The sequence below is a fragment of the Zootoca vivipara genome, chromosome 11 (assembly GCF_963506605.1).
Source record: "Zootoca vivipara chromosome 11, rZooViv1.1, whole genome shotgun sequence".
Lineage (NCBI taxonomy): Eukaryota > Metazoa > Chordata > Lepidosauria > Squamata > Lacertidae > Zootoca > Zootoca vivipara.
In genome coordinates, this window is record NC_083286.1 from 47,078,542 (window position 1) to 47,097,955 (window position 19,414).

Genomic DNA, 19,414 nt, shown 5'->3' on the forward strand with positions numbered 1-19,414 from the left:
AATCACAAAAGGTGTTTTGGTTCAGTATAGATAGCCGTTACATGGAAATTTCAGTGGAAGGATAGTTTTCCTTTCCCACTCAATAGAACTTCCTCTCATTTACTATTTAGCTATTAAAAACTATATAGCACAAAAGAGGAAGGCCTCAAAGGGTTAGGAAATAAGAAAGATTTCCTCTCCTTTCTGTTTTTCTGAATCTCTCAGAGGCCTGAATATCTATCTATCTAGAGAGAGAGAGTTTACATATATATGTCCCAATATTCATAGGATGGATACAGAGAACCAAGTCCCATAACATCAATGTGTGAAAGCATGTGTTATACCCTCCATTGCCCAAGTCTACCACTTAGGAGCAAGTGGGTACTAATTCAAATTACCAATCCCATTTTTGCCTGGCAAGGGTTCTCTCAATGCTCCTGTGCCCCACATACCTATTTGCCTTATAGGGCTCCCAGCAGCAAGCTTCTATAACAGGCATCCCCAAACTGTGGCCCTCCAGATGTTTTGGACTACAATTCCCCATCATCCCTGACCACTGGTTCTGTTAGCTAGGGATCATGGGAGTTGTAGGCCAAAACATCTGGAGGGCCACAGTTTGGGGATGCCTGTTCTATAACCTTAAACAATCTCCTAACTACTGGTATTCTGCTGCCACCATACAGATACAAATATCTCTGGCTGACTTTGTCACAGCCTTAATAGCTTGGCCAAATTTGAGAAATGGTTTGAATGAACAAATCCTTATTATGGCAAAAGCTGAATATATGAAAATATTCCTTCAGTAGCACCTTAAAGACCAACTAAGTTTTTATTTTGGTATGAGCTTTCGTGTGCATGCACGAAAGGTTTGGTGGATGTATGAGGGTTTGGTGGATTCTGTTTCAGTGTATCTGACAAAGTGTGCATGCACACGAAAGCTCATACCAAAATAAAAACTTAGTTGGTCTTTAAGGTGCTACTGAAGGAATTTTTTTATTTTGCTTCGACTCAGACCAACACGACTACCTACCTGTAGCTGAATATATGGTTTGTTTTTCGTAACAGTGTTTGGATACTTTGTATTTCATAACCTCACTGTTAAGACCATGTTCATGGAAAACAATTTTACTCGACTACGAGATATCGCCAAAGAAGATTTCATAACATGTGCTTATAACTCTATCCCTACTGCAAATCCTAATCCTATCCTATTCTGCCTGCTCTACCCACTACCCCTCAGCATTTACACCAGTCACCCTTCTCTTTCTCCCTCCAAATCCAGCTGTCTTGAATATCCAAACAAGCACACAACACACTCCAAAAACCCATCCCTTTCTCATTCTCCTCATTGCACCCACCTTACCTTATATGTTATACAGTAAATATCTCCCAGCATAACATTGTACTTCCTATCTCATAATATACAAACCTGTACAAGCTGCTTACAATAACAAACACCACAGTATGTCCACTAAAGTGTGTTTTGAGGTGTAGTTAAGTTCAGCAAAACAGATAACAATGATAGGCTCTGTCTTACTAGTGTGGATGCTATAGCCCAAGGGTCCCCAAACTAAGGCCCGGGGGCCGGATGTGGCCCAATAGCCTTCTAAATCCGGCCCGCAGATGGTCCAGGAATCAGCATGTTTTCACATGAGTAGAATGTGTCCTTTTATTTAAAATGCATCTCTGGGTTATTTGTGGGGCATAGGAATTGGTTCATCCCCCCCCCAAAAAAAAATATAGTTCGCCCCCCCCCACAAGGTCTGAGGGACAGTGGACCAGCCCCCTGCTGAAAAAGTTTGCTGACCCCTGCTACAGCCTGACCCCTATAGTTACTGGCTATTCCCCCTCCAACCACCATGCATTACTGCTGTACTACTTCCTGGTTCTTTGTTTAGGGATTTAAATGGTATATGACATTCTGTTTACTCAGACTGATAATAGCATTGTTTCAAAGAGGTCAGTAAAACATTTTCCTATTTCTTTAAAGTTGTTGTCTCTGTTAGGGAAAAGTTCAAGCTTTTTTTTTAAGAAAAAAGAAATGTACACTGCCTCATACAAAGTAATCTGCTGCTTTGCTGTTAACCTACCGGTACTGAAGCCACTGACTTGTTATATTAAATTAATCTATGCATGTTTTGTGGTTATTTTTCCAACTGAAAATTATGATATGCACATGTATACATGCAGACAGAGTATTTATATACCATGTGAAAATAATTAAAGCGAATGAACCCATATTTTTATTCATTAGATTGGAACATAAAACAAATGGAAAGTAATTGCATTGCACAGGTACAGTTTCTTTAGTCTTCCTACCAGTGTTACTTACGCTGTGTACAGTGTTAGAAACCCAGATTTGTAAGATAGGCACCAAATGGTTCCTTAAAGCAGGGTTACAGTCGCCAAAACAGAAGGCCTAGTTGCCATTTATGGGCTAGATGGCTTGAAAATCGTATTTTTCAATACAACTTTTTGGTTCTTGGAATTCATTGTGCAGATAAAATATAACAGATAGAATTATACAGAATGTGTTACTAGCGTGTGAAACCAGCCAAAATGCAAGGGCCCCCAGGCTTGCACCTCCAGATGGTAGAGAAGTCTAGACACCTGATGCCATGACATCTTCAATTGGTTGCAAGTGGCTAACAACCAGGTGCAAAATGTGCCTGGCGCCTGGTGAACTTCAAACACTGACTGTGTGTAAATCTATATATATATAAATGTAGGCATTGTGTGCGCAGAGGTCACAGCCTTTCTCCGTAACCGCTGAACTGTAATGTAACAAATTTGGCCACAACGTTTCATGCCCATCAGTGAGGGATCTGGCATAAAAAAAATTCCAAAAACGCAAACCTTTCATACCTAAAATAATGATTAAACAAAAAAAAGTGGCGCCCAAATTAGACGTCACCAGCAGAAGCTCTGAAGACTCCAACAGCATCCAATAGAAAGGCAGATCGCCCACTGCTGCCTCGAAAGCCGCACCACCAGATGACATCACAAAATTCCACAGCAACCAACTGAAAACAGGCCTTTGGCAGCAACAAGGCCCAACATTGCCAAGTGGAGGTAGGGGCCTGCCTGGGGGGGGGGGCGAATAGGGGGCAGGGATAGGTAATGGGTCAGAACAGGGGAGGGGGAAACACAGGGATGAAACCTGCCCTCTCCACAGTATCTCACCTCAGCTTTGCAGACTAGGATGAGTGGATTTAGGGGCCTGCCTGGGTGGGGGATGGGGGGCCCGAATAGGTCACAGCATAGAATCAACTGAATATGGGCCTTTTACAGGGCCATGCCTTTGGGTAGAATAAATGTTATTTCACTTAACACATGTGGGTAGGGGAGTCAGGGTTGGGACAGGGCAAAATTTTACAGAACGTGTGCATTTGGGGAATGATTGTGTGCAAAATGAACGGGTCACAGGGATAACCGGGGGGGGGGGTGGACAGAGGAGAGGAGGGAAATCACAGGGGTAAGCCGGGGGTGGAGGGAAGAGGGCATAATAGGTCATGGATCAGGACAGAGTTGGGGGATTCACAGGGATGAGGGAGGAATCACAGGGATAAGCCAGGGGGTGAGGGGAGGGGTGGGGGAATCACAGGGATACGTCATGGATCGGCACAGGGTAGGGGAAATCACATAAATAACCCACAGCAACGCAAGGCAGGGGCCAGCTAGTATTAGAATACAGTAAATATTAACTGCAAGAATGTTAGACGCTCCAGAAAAGCTCAATGGTACAGCTTCATAATTTCCTGTTATTAAAATCACAGTCTGACTGTGCACCACAAGTGACCACAATCCTTTGCATGTTTATATATAAGTACAGTCCACGCAAAAAGAAAAAATGTACAGTGCGCATCCCACATATACAATTTACTCACGCAATTACAACCTTGGGAGCATGGTTGAAAGATAAATAAATAAATGGAGAGCAGGGAGAACCCACCACAGAAAGAACTTTTTGATCCCTTCTGTCCTCTGGGACACTCCTAGGGTCCGCACATGACCTTCCCAGAGCCCTATAGAGGGCAAAGCTCAATCCAGACAGGTAGGAATTGTTGCACATGGGGGAGGGGTGGTTCCAGGAGCTTCCTGGTTTATGCGATTTTGTCTTTATGCATGGACCCCCGGAACTGAAGCCTCATATAAGCTGTGGGCCCACTGTAACTCTCACTGAGTTCAAAGACACTGATTCCTAGATAAGTGTGTAACAAGAGTGGAACCTCAGGTAATAATTGTTGCATTTTTTTAATGTACCTCAAAGCTGAGATGGTGAAAACAGTACAAATAAAATGAAAGCCCACATATATCATAACCATTTTGGATTAGATCTAAATTTTATTAATAGAATTTTACCACAAAATGCCTAAAAACAGCTTTAGAATGCAGCCTACCCTTACTATCTAAGGACCTACAGTATATTTATTTTAAATGCAGCAACTACTCTAAGCAATCAGAGCCTTAGAAACTACAAATACTTTACACACACAAAAATGAAGTAAAAATGTTACTCGTTTTAACTAAAACTCAAATAGATGAATAAAAATACTGGTGCCATGTGCACATTGCACACAAAACAAAAATTAAGTTTGAAAAATTAAAATAACGTTAAGTAACCTTAAAAGCAAGGGCAGACACAAACACATCCACTCACACCCTGCCCATACCTATCCAGCCCTGACACCACATAACACACACAACACCATAATTTCAGAGAGACAAGTATGGCTTCTTGATAAGAAAAGCTTCCTCACACAAACAAAAACAAGTACCTCAGACAAGATAAATAGAAATCTCAGATTTAAGATCTGAAGAGAACAGAGGAAAAGCAAGGAAGGCAAGCTGTTCTTTATAAGACAACTCTAGCCACAGTATTGTCCCCACTCAGTGATACCGTACCTGCCAGAGATCATCAACAAACAAACTCGCCAAGTGTTTAAAAAGAAGGGAAAGCTTTAACACCTGAGCACACGTTAGAGCAGGCATGTCCAAAGTCTGTTTCTGTCAATTTAATCCGACCCCCGTGACAGTAAATTGTAAAAAAGCTTGATAACTTTGGGGTAAAATTGTAAAAAATGCTTAACATTCAATCCTAAAAAAAACCCAACTATGGTTTTTCACTTCATCAGATCTGGCCCTCTTTGAAAAAAGTTTGGGCACCCTGAAAGTCTCTACAGAAGTCTGAGTAGGCCCGATGTAGAAAACTCTATCATTTGGTGAGCTCATTTTCTGCACTTCCATTTCTCCTTTTCCCAACTTTACATTACAATCCATCGTACCTTAAAAATATAAGCAACAGCAGGTCTATGAATATGAAGAAGTGGAACAATGCAAATAGGAGCAACTGAGAAATGAGCTAGACCCTGAATTATAATTTAACATAACTGGACTTCAAGTTGACTTCAAGTACTCTTTATTGCCTGGCGTGCTATGGTCCATGGGGTCACGAAGAGTCGGACACGACTAAACGACTAAACAACAACAACAACCAAGTACAATGGCAATAAAATAACGTAAGATGAGCCCTACTGGATCAAGAATCCTTTTCTTACAATGGATAACCAGAGGACTATGGGAAGCCTGTAAGTAGAACCTGAGTGCAACAATACTTTCCTCACTTGTGATTCCCAGATGCTATTCAGAGCCATAATGCCTCTAACAGTGGAGATAGAAAGTTAAATAAATAAATAAATAAATATAATAATTTTAGTATTTATATGCCGCCCATCTGACTGGGTTGCCCCAGCCACACTGGGCAGCTTCCAACAAAGTACAGTCATACCTTGGAAATCAAACGGAATCTGTTCCGGAAGTCCATTCGACTTCCAAAATGTTCAAAAACCAAATCGCAGCTTCTTATTGGCTGCAGGAATACTCAAACATTAAAAAGCTCCCTGTGCAGGGCTGCCTCTACCAGAGGTAGATCTTATTTCTTGTCCCACATAAAAGGGGGAGGACCCTCCCTGCTCTCACCTGGAAGCTTTCCTTTCTTCTCCCAGCCTTCCCACCCTGGGAGATTTTTCCCTTCCCTGCCTCCCACACAGGATGCTACTGAAGGAAACCTTGCCTCTGTTAGGTTTCCAGGACTCTGCTCATTATACATGCTGGTATGCTTTTGGCTGTGGTGGAATATTTCCTGATTTGTGATATACATTAGAGCTTAGCTTCTATTACTGTGATTTTTTTTTAACACAGCCCAAGCATTTCAGAGACACTGTCCCTCCACTTTTCCTTTGAACTTCCTTTATTTATCAATCCTGTCATTTTGGAGAAGTTTCCTCAAGTTGAAAATGCCTGTTTGATTTTCTTAACAATACTTGTTGGCAAAATTCAACAAGTATGTTCAATTTAATAGCACTATGGTTACTGTTACAATAGGTTCAACACTTACATCTTGCACCAGGTCCTCCTAGGCATCACTTAAGACTTAAGTCCAGAATCACCACCAATTGGTTCCCCCAACCAATGGCTCAAGCACAGTCATTTCGGGCATCTAGAAATATTACCTGTCATGAATGGAACATGCATGTACAAGTCTATGCAAGTCACCCATTACTACCACATTACTATCTATTACTATCCCTTTGATTTCATTCTCCATCTCAAGCCTACCCTGGACATTTTGGAAAGGTAGACAATAGTATATTTCCAGTTCTAATTACTCCACCAAATCACTTCTCAGCAATTATCTGAAGTCCACCCCTTTTGGGATTCCTAACTTGTTGTACTCTATATTAGGCCAACTCTATTATGCCAATGACTCCAGCTCACCCATCTTGGCTCACATGTTTCTATCATTTGGCCTACCTCTACACATTGTTTTTCTCCAAATATTTTAGGCACATGTTTTACCCTACAGAGCTTTGGCTTCTCTGAATTGCTCTCATGTGCTCCTGCAGCCTCAGTGCATAGAACTACGCCTTCATCTTTTGAATGATCAGACCAAATCATTCCCCAGAGGTGAGACTGAAAATGTTTATGAACTGGATGCCTCATAGCTCTGTCAGCTTCCCCCACACACTCACAAAATGTACTTCTGATGCTCCCACTCCCATCCCTGCAAAAGCCAGGACCAGGCCTGAAAAAGAAGGCTTGGTCCTATTTTTATGGTTTATGAGGCAATATGCAATGTATGATTTGCCCCTTCTTCAGTGTGGAAAACTGTATATCCACTGTACACATATTATGCTTTCCCTGATAAAAGTGATATATTGTATATAATTATTGTATATAACTAGAGGATTCTGCCCTCCTTTGTATCTCATTATTTTAGAGAAAAAATGGGTGTGTACAATAAAATAGAGCAAGTCCATACTGCAGCTTGTGATTAAAAATGAACCCTGAATCTAAAAATCATGAAGACTAAACTCATAAATCTCTTATTATGTGTTCATGTAATTCCTTTAATATATTTCTACACAAAGCAAAAATCCTTCATATGCATGCCATCCTCTAACTTCAACATATACACAGGAGCATGTGCCCTTGATATCCTGTAATAAAAATCTGTTATGTATGTTTTGCAAGATGGGACTGGTGTAAGATTTACACCTGTCCTTGCAGAAGCATATGTTTAATTGCAGAAGAATTCACCTCAACATTTACTGAAGGAGGTGTCTACCAAGTTGCAGCCAGCAAGATTTTTAAAAGTAATGGATGTCAAGTAGATTTTCAATATAACATTTAGGGAAATATAGAGTTAACACTTTCTCCCCCAGTAATAGTGAATATATATCTTCTCTGTAAGATATATGCCTTTTATAAAATGAAGGCAGACATTTAACCCCATTCAGGGTTGTTATATATAGCAACTAGGGCCCATGTAATGATCAGAAAATCATGCCTGGAAACATTCACCTTATTGTAATCTAAGTAAACACAAATTCAACATTTTTTCATCTACTTTCTTATATTAGAATGCAAAGAATTGCACCTTTGATTTAAGATATTTTTAGTAAGAAAACTGTTTCCAGATGTCACAGTTGTACAGAAACTCAAACATGTGATAGTAACAAAAGCCTGTAGTACAACCCAGGACCTACAGGCAATGGACCTTGCTGGCCTTTGGTAATTCTCAGAAAGTTGTTCCCATAAATGAAATAAGAGTACCCATCAACTTCATGGGACTGCCAAGAACATTTCAAAACTCTGTAAAAATCTCAAAAATGTCAATATAAATAAAAGTTCTATTTCTCTCAAATTGTATGACCCCTAACAAGATTTGAGATTGAAAAAACCATGCATGAAACCATGCAGTAAGTATCTTGATGCATCTACCATGTTCATTAATGCACATGCAATCTGATGTTCCATACAGCTAAAGTTTTAATCTGGCTATACCAGTTTCTGAAAAGAATTCCACAATTCTTATAGTGCACATTTCCTACTTTAATTACAGCTGAAGGCACAGAAGAGGCTGGTAACAAAAAGGCTGGTAACAAAAAAACACTACTGTATCAAAGGAAGACAAAATAAACTAGAGCAGTTCTTGGATACCTTAGAAAGAAGTGCAACAAAAAGACATACCAGTTTAACTATAGTATAAGTTATAAGTAGACATAAGCCTGTCTACTTACTTACTTACTTACTTAACAGCTGTTGCAGGAGGGTATTTATTTATATGCATGCTCACTTTCTGCAGAAAATTATATTCATAAAGAGTATCCTAGTAAATTAAAAATTCACTTCAAAAGGTTCACAGGGATCATAACAGATATTTTAGAACAGGGGTAGCTAAACTTTTTGGCTCTAGGGTCATAATCACCCTCAGCCAATACACATTTGCAGCTAGTGGTGCATGTAGCATAAGCCCCATAAGCACAGTCTCCCCTCCTCAAATACATGCAGATCAGCTGGATGGGTTAATGCCCCTCCCTGCTTTTCAAGTGATCAGTCTGATGACCAGGAAGGGGATGATTTGCCCCCTCAGAATGATGGGCTGTCTGGAAAGTTTTTGCAATCCATTGCTGCCTCTACTTTAATATTTTTGCCACTGCTGATAAAATCAGTGCAGTTGGAGGGGGGGTGGGGGCTAAGGAGTTGACTATTTAGCAACCCATTTTTAAACACCACATCATGATTCTCTAATGTGTTCTTGTATTGACATTTATCCTTGTGGAAATATTTACCCTGTTTCTCATATTTTAAGACATACCCATAAAATAAGCCATAGCAGGATTTTTAAGCATTCAAGGAATATAAGCCATACCCCGAAAATAAGACATAGTGATAGGCGCAGCAGCAATGCCGGCCGCGCCAGGAGGAGGAGGAAAAAAATAAGACATCCCTTGAAAATAAGCCACAGTGTGTTTTTTGGAGGAAAAAATAAATATAAGACATGTCTTATAATATGAGAAACACGGTAGTTAAAGTGGGAGGTGCAAAGAAAAGTTAAAATGGTTAACAGTATAGAATAACATAGATAAAGTGATCTGTCTTGGCCATTGATTAAGTAGATTCAGAACCACATAGCTTCTTCTGTACCTATGCAAGAAGAGAACATTTTTTCTGAGTGAAAAATTGTAGTAGTATTTTAAGTACCTTGAGAGGCAATAGCTAACTTGCCTCCAACACAAGAGTTCAAAAACTTATGCATACCTGAAAAACTGTCTCACCACATTTTGCCTCTGTGCTAGATCTAGGTCACTATGGTGTTCTTTGCATGGAACATACCAAGTCTGAAGCAATTCCATAGAGTTTACTTTGCAGTGAATAATTTTACTATTCATATCCGTGACTTCATAAGAATCCTGCTCAGACAAAAATCTGTCTAGTCCCGCATCCTATTTCCCATGGTGGCCAACCGCAATGCTGCTGGGAAGCCCACATGCAAAACATGAAGGCAATAAACATCTCTTGTAATTGTTTCAGAAGTCCAACACGTTACTGTAATCTGTCCCCACAATTTTGACAGGTGGGATTATTTTTACATCAGATTATTGACAGGCGGGTTCTGCTAGCATGCTAGTTGAATGATAGCCCATCATCTTGGAAGGATTCCTGCCAGCACATTCTTCTCATATGTGTGCATGCACATACAGTGGTACCTCTACTTACGAATTTAATGCGCTCCGAACGCACATTCGTGAGTCAAAAAAAATTGTAAATCGAATCCCATAGGAATGCATTGGGAGAAAAAAATCGTAAGTCGAAGCAACCCTATCTAAAAATTCACAAGTAGAAAAATTCCTACCTAAACCGCATCCAAGATGGCGGACGGAGCTCCGTTCGGAAGTAGAAACATTCGTAAGTAGAGGTACCACTGTATATGTATGGTAAGAAAGGACAGTACAGTGGTACCTCATGTTGCGAACGGGATCCATTCCGGCGGCCCGTTCACAACATGAAAAGGCCGCAACAGGACAAGGACTTATCTGGAACAGAACCAGAAAGCACCACTTGGCCATGCAAGCACTCTTGTTCTGTGCCTTTCTAGCTGGGGTATGCTAGTGGCTGGGTGAACCCGGCCAGATGGGCAGGGTATAAATAAATTATTATTGTTGTTGTTGTTAAAAATGGGGGGTTCAGACATAATACAAAACCAATGTTAAAACAGGCCATAGGTTAGGGTACAACAACGGAATGCACACTTTTTAAATAATGTACAAAGTTGAAAATGAATGAACCTTAGCTAAAATATTATGTTCATTTTTCACATGGTCTAGTCCTTCCCCCTCCCACCCCCCTAATATTCTTAAGAGGGTCTCTTCTCCAATTTTCAGAGAGTAGCTGGAAGTAGGGAGGCAGTTTTAAATGGAGGAGCACTCTGCAGTTTTAATCTGAAATCTTAGGAGCAGTATTGTGCCCAGAGCTGAGAAACTGCTTGCACTAATAAATTTCCTGTCGCAAAATGCGCCTAGAACATTGGGAGTTTCGAATACTGAGAACATCCTCTGAGTCCCTTCTTTGTGTGCCTCTTGAGGGTGGCCACAAAAGAATAGGCCTTTTCTGCAGTGGCTCCCTGTTTGTGGAATACTTTCTGCAGGGAGATTCAGCTGGTGTCTTCATTATATATCTTTAGCTACCAAGGAGGAAAACATTCCTCTTCAACCAGGCCTTTGGCTGATTGACATCCGATGCCCTTTCAAATTTTCCTATGCATTTTGTGGTTTCAATATTGTAACTTTATGTTGCGAAGCACCCTGAAATCTATGGATGAGGGTTGGCATACACATTTAATAAATAATAACAATAAAATAATAATGCACACAAACACCTGAAAACAAAAGAAACTATTCACATACATAAGCAATTCTGGGCACAGAAAGTATTCCAGTTTTTCCATCCAACAAGCTAGAACTTAGCTTGAGAGGTACCCCTTACTATCTATTGATAGCTTGAGAGGTACCCCTTACTATCAATTGATTGAATGATCCAAGGACTGCAGTGGAAATTGGAGGGAGTGGTTCATAAGGCCCACTGGATGTGTTTTTGTTTTAAAATGAAGTTATTCAGTATTGCATAAAAGTTGCATTGTAAGCATAAGAGTAGATAACATTAATCTGCATGAAATGTTTTTGAGCTAGTTTAAAGTACTACAACACATTACTTAATTATTATTTAAAGCTAGTCTTGGTAGAGTGCAAAAACTGATACTGAACTGGAACTAAACTAGAACATTAGAAAATATGGGTCAAACCAAAGAGTAGCTAAACCTTCCCCCCCCCCAAGGTTCAACTAATGGGTCAAAGCTGATCACTTGAATCTCCCCCATTGTGGGGTGTTTTCAGGCACTGCTCATATTTCAAGCACTACTACATGGCAGCATTTTCAGAGGCTCCCCACAGTGAATAGCTGAATAGTGTTCTTGACTGAAGCATGTCTCAGTAATGAGAAGCATGCACTAATCCAATACCTGCTGCTACCTAGTACTGCTTCTCCTTCACTCCACACATGTTGTAGATGGCCATGGGAAGGGCTTCAGCATTTCCCTCTTTTTAAGAATTTTATTAAGATTCTACTGTTCTGCTCAGTCCCAATCTCCCTCCCCACCCACTAACAATGCCAAGTTGAAAACTCACTGAATATTGTTGTGCTTTTACCTTGTGGACATAGTAAACACAATACAGTGGAACCTCGATTTACGAACGCAATCTGTCCCACGGAGGCATTTGCACCCCGAAGGCATGCTTTTGCGTCTGCGCGAAGCGCCATTAGACTGCTTCTGCGCATGTGCGCGCTGCGCAGATCGCTTCTGCGCATGCGTGAGCTGCACAGAAGCGATCTGCGCATCCAACGTCGCTGAACCCGGATGTAAATACTTCCAGGTCCGCGGCGTTCGTAAACGGAGGCGTTCATAAACAGAGGTAGTTGTAAACTGAGATTCCACTGTACAGTGGTGCCTCAGGTTAAGAACTTAATTCATTCCAGAGGTCCGTTCTTAACCTGAAAATGTTCTTAACTTGAGGTACCACTTTAGCTAATGGGGCCTCCCGCTGCCACCGCCGCACAATTTCTGTTCTCATCCTGAAGCAAAGTTCTTAACCCGAGGTACTATTTCTGGGTTAACGGAGTCTGTAACCTGAAGCGTCTGTAACCTGAACCGCCTCTAACCCGAGGTACCACTGTACTGCTGCCTCAAGACTCTGCTGCGTGTCCAAGGTGTTATGCTAAAGAGGTAGGTTTTCACAAGTTAACCATGCCATCAGTCAAGCCCAGAAGGCATTTAATAAGCCAGGTAAGGCCACTATTTTCAACTTTGCTGCCATTCTGGTATAGAAAGGCAGGCACCTGCTGTGTTTCCTACAGATAAACCACAACACAGTATGGTGCTATCATGGATTTTAGCTTATGGGTGTTCTGGCTCAGAACCAGATGGAAGAGAGAGCAAAAAAGAAGACACAGCAGGGGGCTTGGAAAAGTTGCTGCCATTTTAAGTTGAAAGTATGGCTCTTCCTACTTTTCACCTCCTCTAAAGAGCTGTAAACCCTTGAGGAAAAGGTAAAAAAGTGCACACAGCCTCAAATGAGAATACTGTATTTAATTTAGGGCTGCATGCAGAGCCAGCAGTAGTGCTTGGCCAACTGCACATACAGTTCAGATGCTCCTCAAGGGACAGCTACCGGTACTACCCACTCCAGGAGGCCAGGCTTGCAAACTGTTGGTCTATAACTCATATTCCCAAACATCCCATGCCCCAAAAAGTATTTATACCATCTGCATAGTTTTCCACTAGCCTGCTGAAGCTGCCTAAGGAGAAGTCCTGAGTGGCATACTACCCCCCTCCTATGATAGAGCAGTGACCGCATCCTCCATAGCCTAGCCCTAGCTCTTTTTTTCATTTACTGGCTCCAATGCTAGATGACAGTGATGTCAACAGTCATTCAAAAGTAAGGCTGAATAAGGATATATAGATATAAAACCCAAGATTTAAAGCACCGTTATAAAATGGCTATGAACTTTCCATTAATTACAAAAGAGGGTGAGATTATTTTTGCTAATTCCTCCTGCAGTCATCTGTACCTTCAAAAAATCTGTTCTGGAGGGTTATAAAATGGTTATGAACTTTCCATTAATTACTAAAGCTAATAATTAGAAGCTATTTAAAAGTAAATAAACTATAACCTGCCTTGTGAGCTGTTTTTGACCAAAAGGCAACTCATCAATATTTTTTATAAATAAGTAAAATAAATTCTAGAAGGTGATCAGGCAGGGGTGCTCTGTAAACCAGAAGTTAAGTTTCTTCATTTTGCTTTCAGGCAGACAGTGGCAGACAGACTAGTAAAATTTTTGTTGAGTACTGCACTAGCAAATTGTGTCATTCTGAAGCCTGGTTAAATGCCTAATTTTTCAATAGTTACCGTTACATCTGGGAAAAACAAAATAGTAAGTCTGGAAGATCTAAAACCAAGAATGATATGAAGAAAACTACCACACTCAACTTATTTGAAAAATTATTATTATTCCCAAACTTCAGCAATATTTAGCAGCCAATGCAAATTTAAGCCCCAAGCTTTCAGCAGGGCTAAAAAGTTCCTAAGCTCATGCAAACTTACAACAGAATGGAATTATGCTAACTGGATGCTTTTGAAGGCAAAAGAGGGTAAGATTATTTTTGCTATTGTAATTCCCCCTGCAGTCATCTGTACCTTCAAAAAATCTGTTCTGGAGGGTGAGGAGACTCCCTGGAAAAATGCAGTGATGGTGGGTGGTGGGGTGGGTGGATGGGAAATGGGCAAAGATCACCTCCCCTCTTCCTCTAGTCTAGCAGAAGACTTTCAGATAATGAAAGAGCAACCCATGCGATTTTCCCAGCCCTGTCCACAGATGCCTTACAATGGAAAACTCCAATTCTGACATGGAAGCAAGCCACACCAGTTCCAATGGAACCTATTTCTAAGCAGAATTGTTCAGAACCAATGCTTAAGAAGCATTTCAAAGAATCACTAACTTGCATACTTAAGTTCAGTCAGACTTCTATACTGCATAGTACAGTACTGTATAACACTAAATTACTTATCTCTAAAAATGCCAATGTAGGTTAATGAAATAATTTCATTCACAGTAAATTCTTCACCCTACTCAGCATTAACTACTGTAGTTTCATCATATGTCTAAAGTATACAATATGTGAATGGGCACATCTTATTGGCCATTTAGGATTAGAAGTGCATTGTCCTGGGCACCAGATACAATAAAGGGGCATTGTCCTTGACCTAGATTGAGTGCATATATGGCATTGATTCCACACTTAATCCATGCAGTTAGAATGTATGTCATTTCAACAAAGTAAATGGGGAGCAAAAGTGTGTGGGCACATGGTAGTGCCAGAATGTGTAGCTCCAATGTTAGAATAAAGGTTTAAACTAATTTGATAACTTTTTTCTTAAATTAAAACTATTAAAAATAGAATATATGCAATACTCTCCTAAAATGCAGTTACCTGTGACACAATTTAAAGTTTTACATATCTTTTAAATGCATCCCTATATGTGCAGTTTTCAAAAACACATTCACCATTCCCAAATGCTTAGAGAAATTGGGGGCGGGGTGGGGCGGAGTAGTGTCTTTTGGATAAAATATAAGGCTTACACAAGTAAAATCCTAGTCACAACCCAGTATATGAACCATCTCATTTCCATTAATTTTAACAGAACTGAATCAGTTTCAATTTAAGATTTTATTGATTTGCAAAATTAGATGTTTGTTATACTTTGTTAAAACAAAGTACAGTGTTTTAGCACTAATTTTATTTTATGAACTTCTTTCATAAAAAACTATTAAAGAACTAAAAAAATGGAAAGTGTACATCATATATAAATCTTTAGGAAGCAAGATTTCCTTATTAGCTAAGGCACACATCTTTAACCAAGAATTTCAACGAAGAAATAATTGTTCAATATTTCTAGATACTATTTTAAGTTTTCTGTCCACTGCTTGGTATTTTTTTTAAAAAAAAGCTGGAGACTGTAATCTCATATAAATAAAAATAAAAATATGGTCAAATAATACAAATCATAGGCATACATGTAGAAAAAGTCTTCAGATTTAAGATCCTGAATTTTTCATATTCCATATATTACATGATCAACTTCAAAATACACAAAATCTTTGAATAAAGTGAAAGACAACAGCAGGAGAATGTGTGGCTATAGGAAATTAGTTCATAATTAAATCTAGAACTAAAATAAATAACTTGCTGGAATTATACAAAATGTGATCAGAAACATCTCGCAAATTAAGCAAAATCATACTGTGTGTAACTTAAGTGACAAAAGAATTATCAGATCTAGTGTCGCTTTCTGATGATGAAAAACACTCAAGTACAACTATTTTCCATACAGCCCTTTCTTTCCTGTAAAATAGACCTATGCCTCTACATACACCACAGCTTAGGGAAAACAAAGATTCAGTTACACACACAGGCACAATTAGAAACAACATGTCTCGCTCGGCAATTCATAAAGTTCAGAAATAAAAGCTGCTTTTTCAAACTGAAAATGGTTCCTCTCCCGTGCATATATAGGCCTGAGGCCCTGTTGCAAACAGTGTCTAACAGGCCCAGGCAGCACAAAGACAGGAATGGCAGATTAGTGGGAGGGAGGGAGGCCAGGTTTGGGGCTCAGCAGGATCTTCAAGCTTTTTAAAATTCAAACTGCTGCCTGACCAATACAAATCATGGACACATTGCTGACTACTACACAGATTCACAGCATTAAAAACACGCCTTCTGTGTGACAGCTATATTAACGTCACTATATTAACATGTATGAGGAGCCATAAATGCACAATAGTACTCTATGAACAACAACAAAAGTTACTTTACTTATGAGAAGCACTAAATAATAGCTAGCTTCCAATACAAGTACACTTACAACATCATGAAAGCTAGCACTGTGAAATGTTGCTACCGGTATGCTCCAACCATCATTGGAAAACAGCATTTGGCAACTAGCAATATAAAAATAGCTATCACAACCAGATGAAATGCAGTTCTTCATAGCTATGCAGATCAATTCCATTCAATTAAAACAACATTTATAAATCTATAATTTCCAAAATATGCTAAATGTATCATTTAAAATGCTATATATACTATCATTTAATGTTAGGAGGCTTAACAAACTTTCAGATAAGTGACAGAGGCATCACCCAGTTACACAAACAGCATAGACATAATCAATACCTATGGATTTGAAATTGATCTACAGTACTTTCGTTTTAAAAATATTAAAACTTCAGTCTAATTCTGCACAATTTTGACCCATTTCTCAGCCCAATCGTAAACATGTTTACTCAGAAGTATGCAGCATCGACTTCAGTAGCACTTACTTCAAGATACTGTATATGTTTTAGGACTGCAGGCTTAACTACAATTTTTGAGATTCCAAATTAAGGTTTTTGGCCTTTACAGTGGCAACCAACCACATAGATGTTTAGGCATCCGTCGTTGCAAAGTATCAACGTTTTAGTTCCCGTGGAGCAACAACAGCTAACTATTTATCTTTTTATGGAAAGTGAGATGGAAAAAAGGGAAATAAAGGTGGCATACGCTGCAGCCAGTGTACTTTGTGAGTTGTGCAGGTGTTTGCGTTCTGTCAGTCATCCAGAAAGGGCTACCTTTATTTTATCAACGCAGTAGTAGTAGTAGTAGTGCACGCATTCGAAGGGATATGCACAGAGCCAGCAACAATTAATCACCTCTCCAGCCAAACAAATTTACCGTGTACACACCAACTATATGAACCGTCGGGATTGAGCAAGGAAGCTTCGAAGGAAACATAGTTGCTGCCGAACATACACAGGGAGCGCGTGGGAGCGCCCGTCTCTCTCTCTCTCCGCCACCCCGCGCGATTTGGCTGAGACCTTTTCTTTCCCCTCCTTCCTCCCTCAGCTCAGCCCGCCGGTGTGAAGTTGTAAATATGGCACAGGTTCGGTGCCCCGGCCGCTGCTCCAACTGTATTGTTTCCTCCTCCCCGCTCTTGCTCTCGGGCGCCGAGGCCTGTCACACAGGAGCCACCTCGCCTCTCTAATCCCCGAGCTGGAGTGAATGCGCTGGCCGCTGGGCCTGCGCCCTCCTCCGGGCTTGGGCTCCTCCAGCAGCTCGGCAGAAACCATTCTCTCCTCCGCCAAACCCCGGGAGGAGGCGGAGGCGGGGAGAAACGTGAAAACACCCCCCACCCCTCGGCTGACACTCATTACTTCTCTTCCCCTCACCCCCGCCGCCCCACTCCTCTCCTTTTTCCCACACCGGCCGAAAAGGCTAATTCCCCTGACTGGGCCGCCTCGCCTAAGAGGAGGCCCAGCTCGCGGCTTCCCTTTCGCGGAGGAGGAAGAGGAGAAACCTGAAGGGGGGGGCTTTTACCTGAGCAAAACACCGTCTGAAGCCAACCGAAAGCCAAGCGGTGGCGGGGGGGGGGGAAGGAGGAAGGAGAAAAATCCGCCCCCCTCCCTCCTCAGAGGATCCGCCGCTGGGCCGCCGCGGAGCGAGAGGAGGAGGAGGGGAGATAATATAACAACAATAATCCGGGCCGGGAGGGGGGCTGGCTCCTCTTCCGTCTCCTCCTCAGTGCAGCGAACATGTAGAGCCGGGGACGGGCGGGAGCGGCCGAAGCGAATCCCTTAAGTCGCCGCCGTCGTCGTCTTTGCCGTCCTCCCCGCTGCCGCCGCCGCCGCCGTCCTCTTCTTCTTCTTCTTCTTCCTCCTCCTCCTCTTCTTCTTCTTCCTTCCCCTCCTTGCCGTCGTCCTCCCACCAAGCCCGATTCACGCCGCCAAAATCCACACGGGCCGGGGCCGAGCCGGATTCGATAAACACCTCACGCACCGAACGACCGACCGACCGACCAACCCCGGGAGGGGAGGGAGGAGAGGAGCGAGCGAGCGAGCGGGAGGGAGGGAGGCAGGGAGGAGGGGGAATCTCCTCTGCCGCGGCTTGTTCCTTCTCTTCCGCCGCCGTCACCACCGCCGCCGCCTCTCCGCCTCCTCTGTGTACGCGGGCGGGTGGGGCGGGGCAGGGAGGGGACTGCTTAGGCCACGGTGAGTCGGTACCGGGGAGGGAGGAGATGGGGAGGGAGGAGAGAGAGGGAAAAAGGAGCCTGCGTGAATTTGAGCGTCGGTCTCGCTCCCTCTCAGAACAAAATGCCGACCGGAAGTGCAGCTGTAGGAATGACTCCCTCCACCGGCGCCAAACACCAACAACCTCCCCTTTTTCTCTCTCTCTCCTTCTTCTGTTGCTGCTTCTGTTTCGCTTGCTCACTCCTTTCCTGCCTCCCTAAGCCGAGAGATCCATCCATGCACTAGCTGGGGAGGCTCTTCAGTCTGCGTCGCCGCGCAGACAGCTGATGGCAGCTCCGAGTTGCGTATATGGGTGCTTTTCTTTTCTTTTTTTATCAGTTTTTCTTTACCCCACTCCTCTCTTTTGCTGCATTTATATACGGAAGGCTGGAGTTTGCAAATAAAGGCCTGATGTTACGAGGAGAAGATCTACGAACTGTCAAGATGAGGCACACGACTGAAATACTTCAGCAAAATAAATTGTCCATTTTTCTATCTTTTAAAAATGATAAAAGCCACATGAAGAGGATTAAAAATACGAAGATCTCCCAAGGAAGAGGATGAGTGGAAATTCAGAAGGGGGGGGGGGAATACCTGCTGCATTCTTTCATATCCAGATGGGAATATTGGAAGCTTGTTTCCGCTTACGCCTGGTTTTCTTTTATTAAATTTCTCGTTCGTGCTTGCATGTGTGCTTTTATAAGGTGTTGATCCTGATCGCCATATCGTCGGATTTGAAGTTCTCACGGTTGAAAATTCTGGTTTTACTGATTTCCAGATGGGCATGCTTTTCCAAAACCGTGTTTTCTGAAATAGCGTTGAGGGGGGAATCTGTGATATTGAAATGAAGGCTTCTTCGCTGGAAAATTGAGGTGGTTGTTGACCGAGCTCTTGCAAATAGTGTAATAATGGGTTGGGAAAGCAGCCTTTGAAGAAA

General features: G+C 41.7%; 1 protein-coding gene across 3 annotated transcripts in view; it reads right to left on the reverse strand.

Annotated features, from left to right (window-relative positions):
* Positions 1-18,404, reverse strand: part of NIPBL (NIPBL cohesin loading factor) — a 134,470-nt gene extending 116,066 nt beyond the window's left edge. For all 3 annotated transcript variants that reach the window (XM_035100722.2, XM_035100720.2, XM_035100721.2), the window contains exon 1: positions 17,789-18,404. The gene's annotated coding sequence lies outside the window, so the exon portion shown is untranslated. The remainder of the gene's footprint in view (positions 1-17,788) is intronic.
* Positions 18,405-19,414: the final 1,010 nt, after the last annotated feature.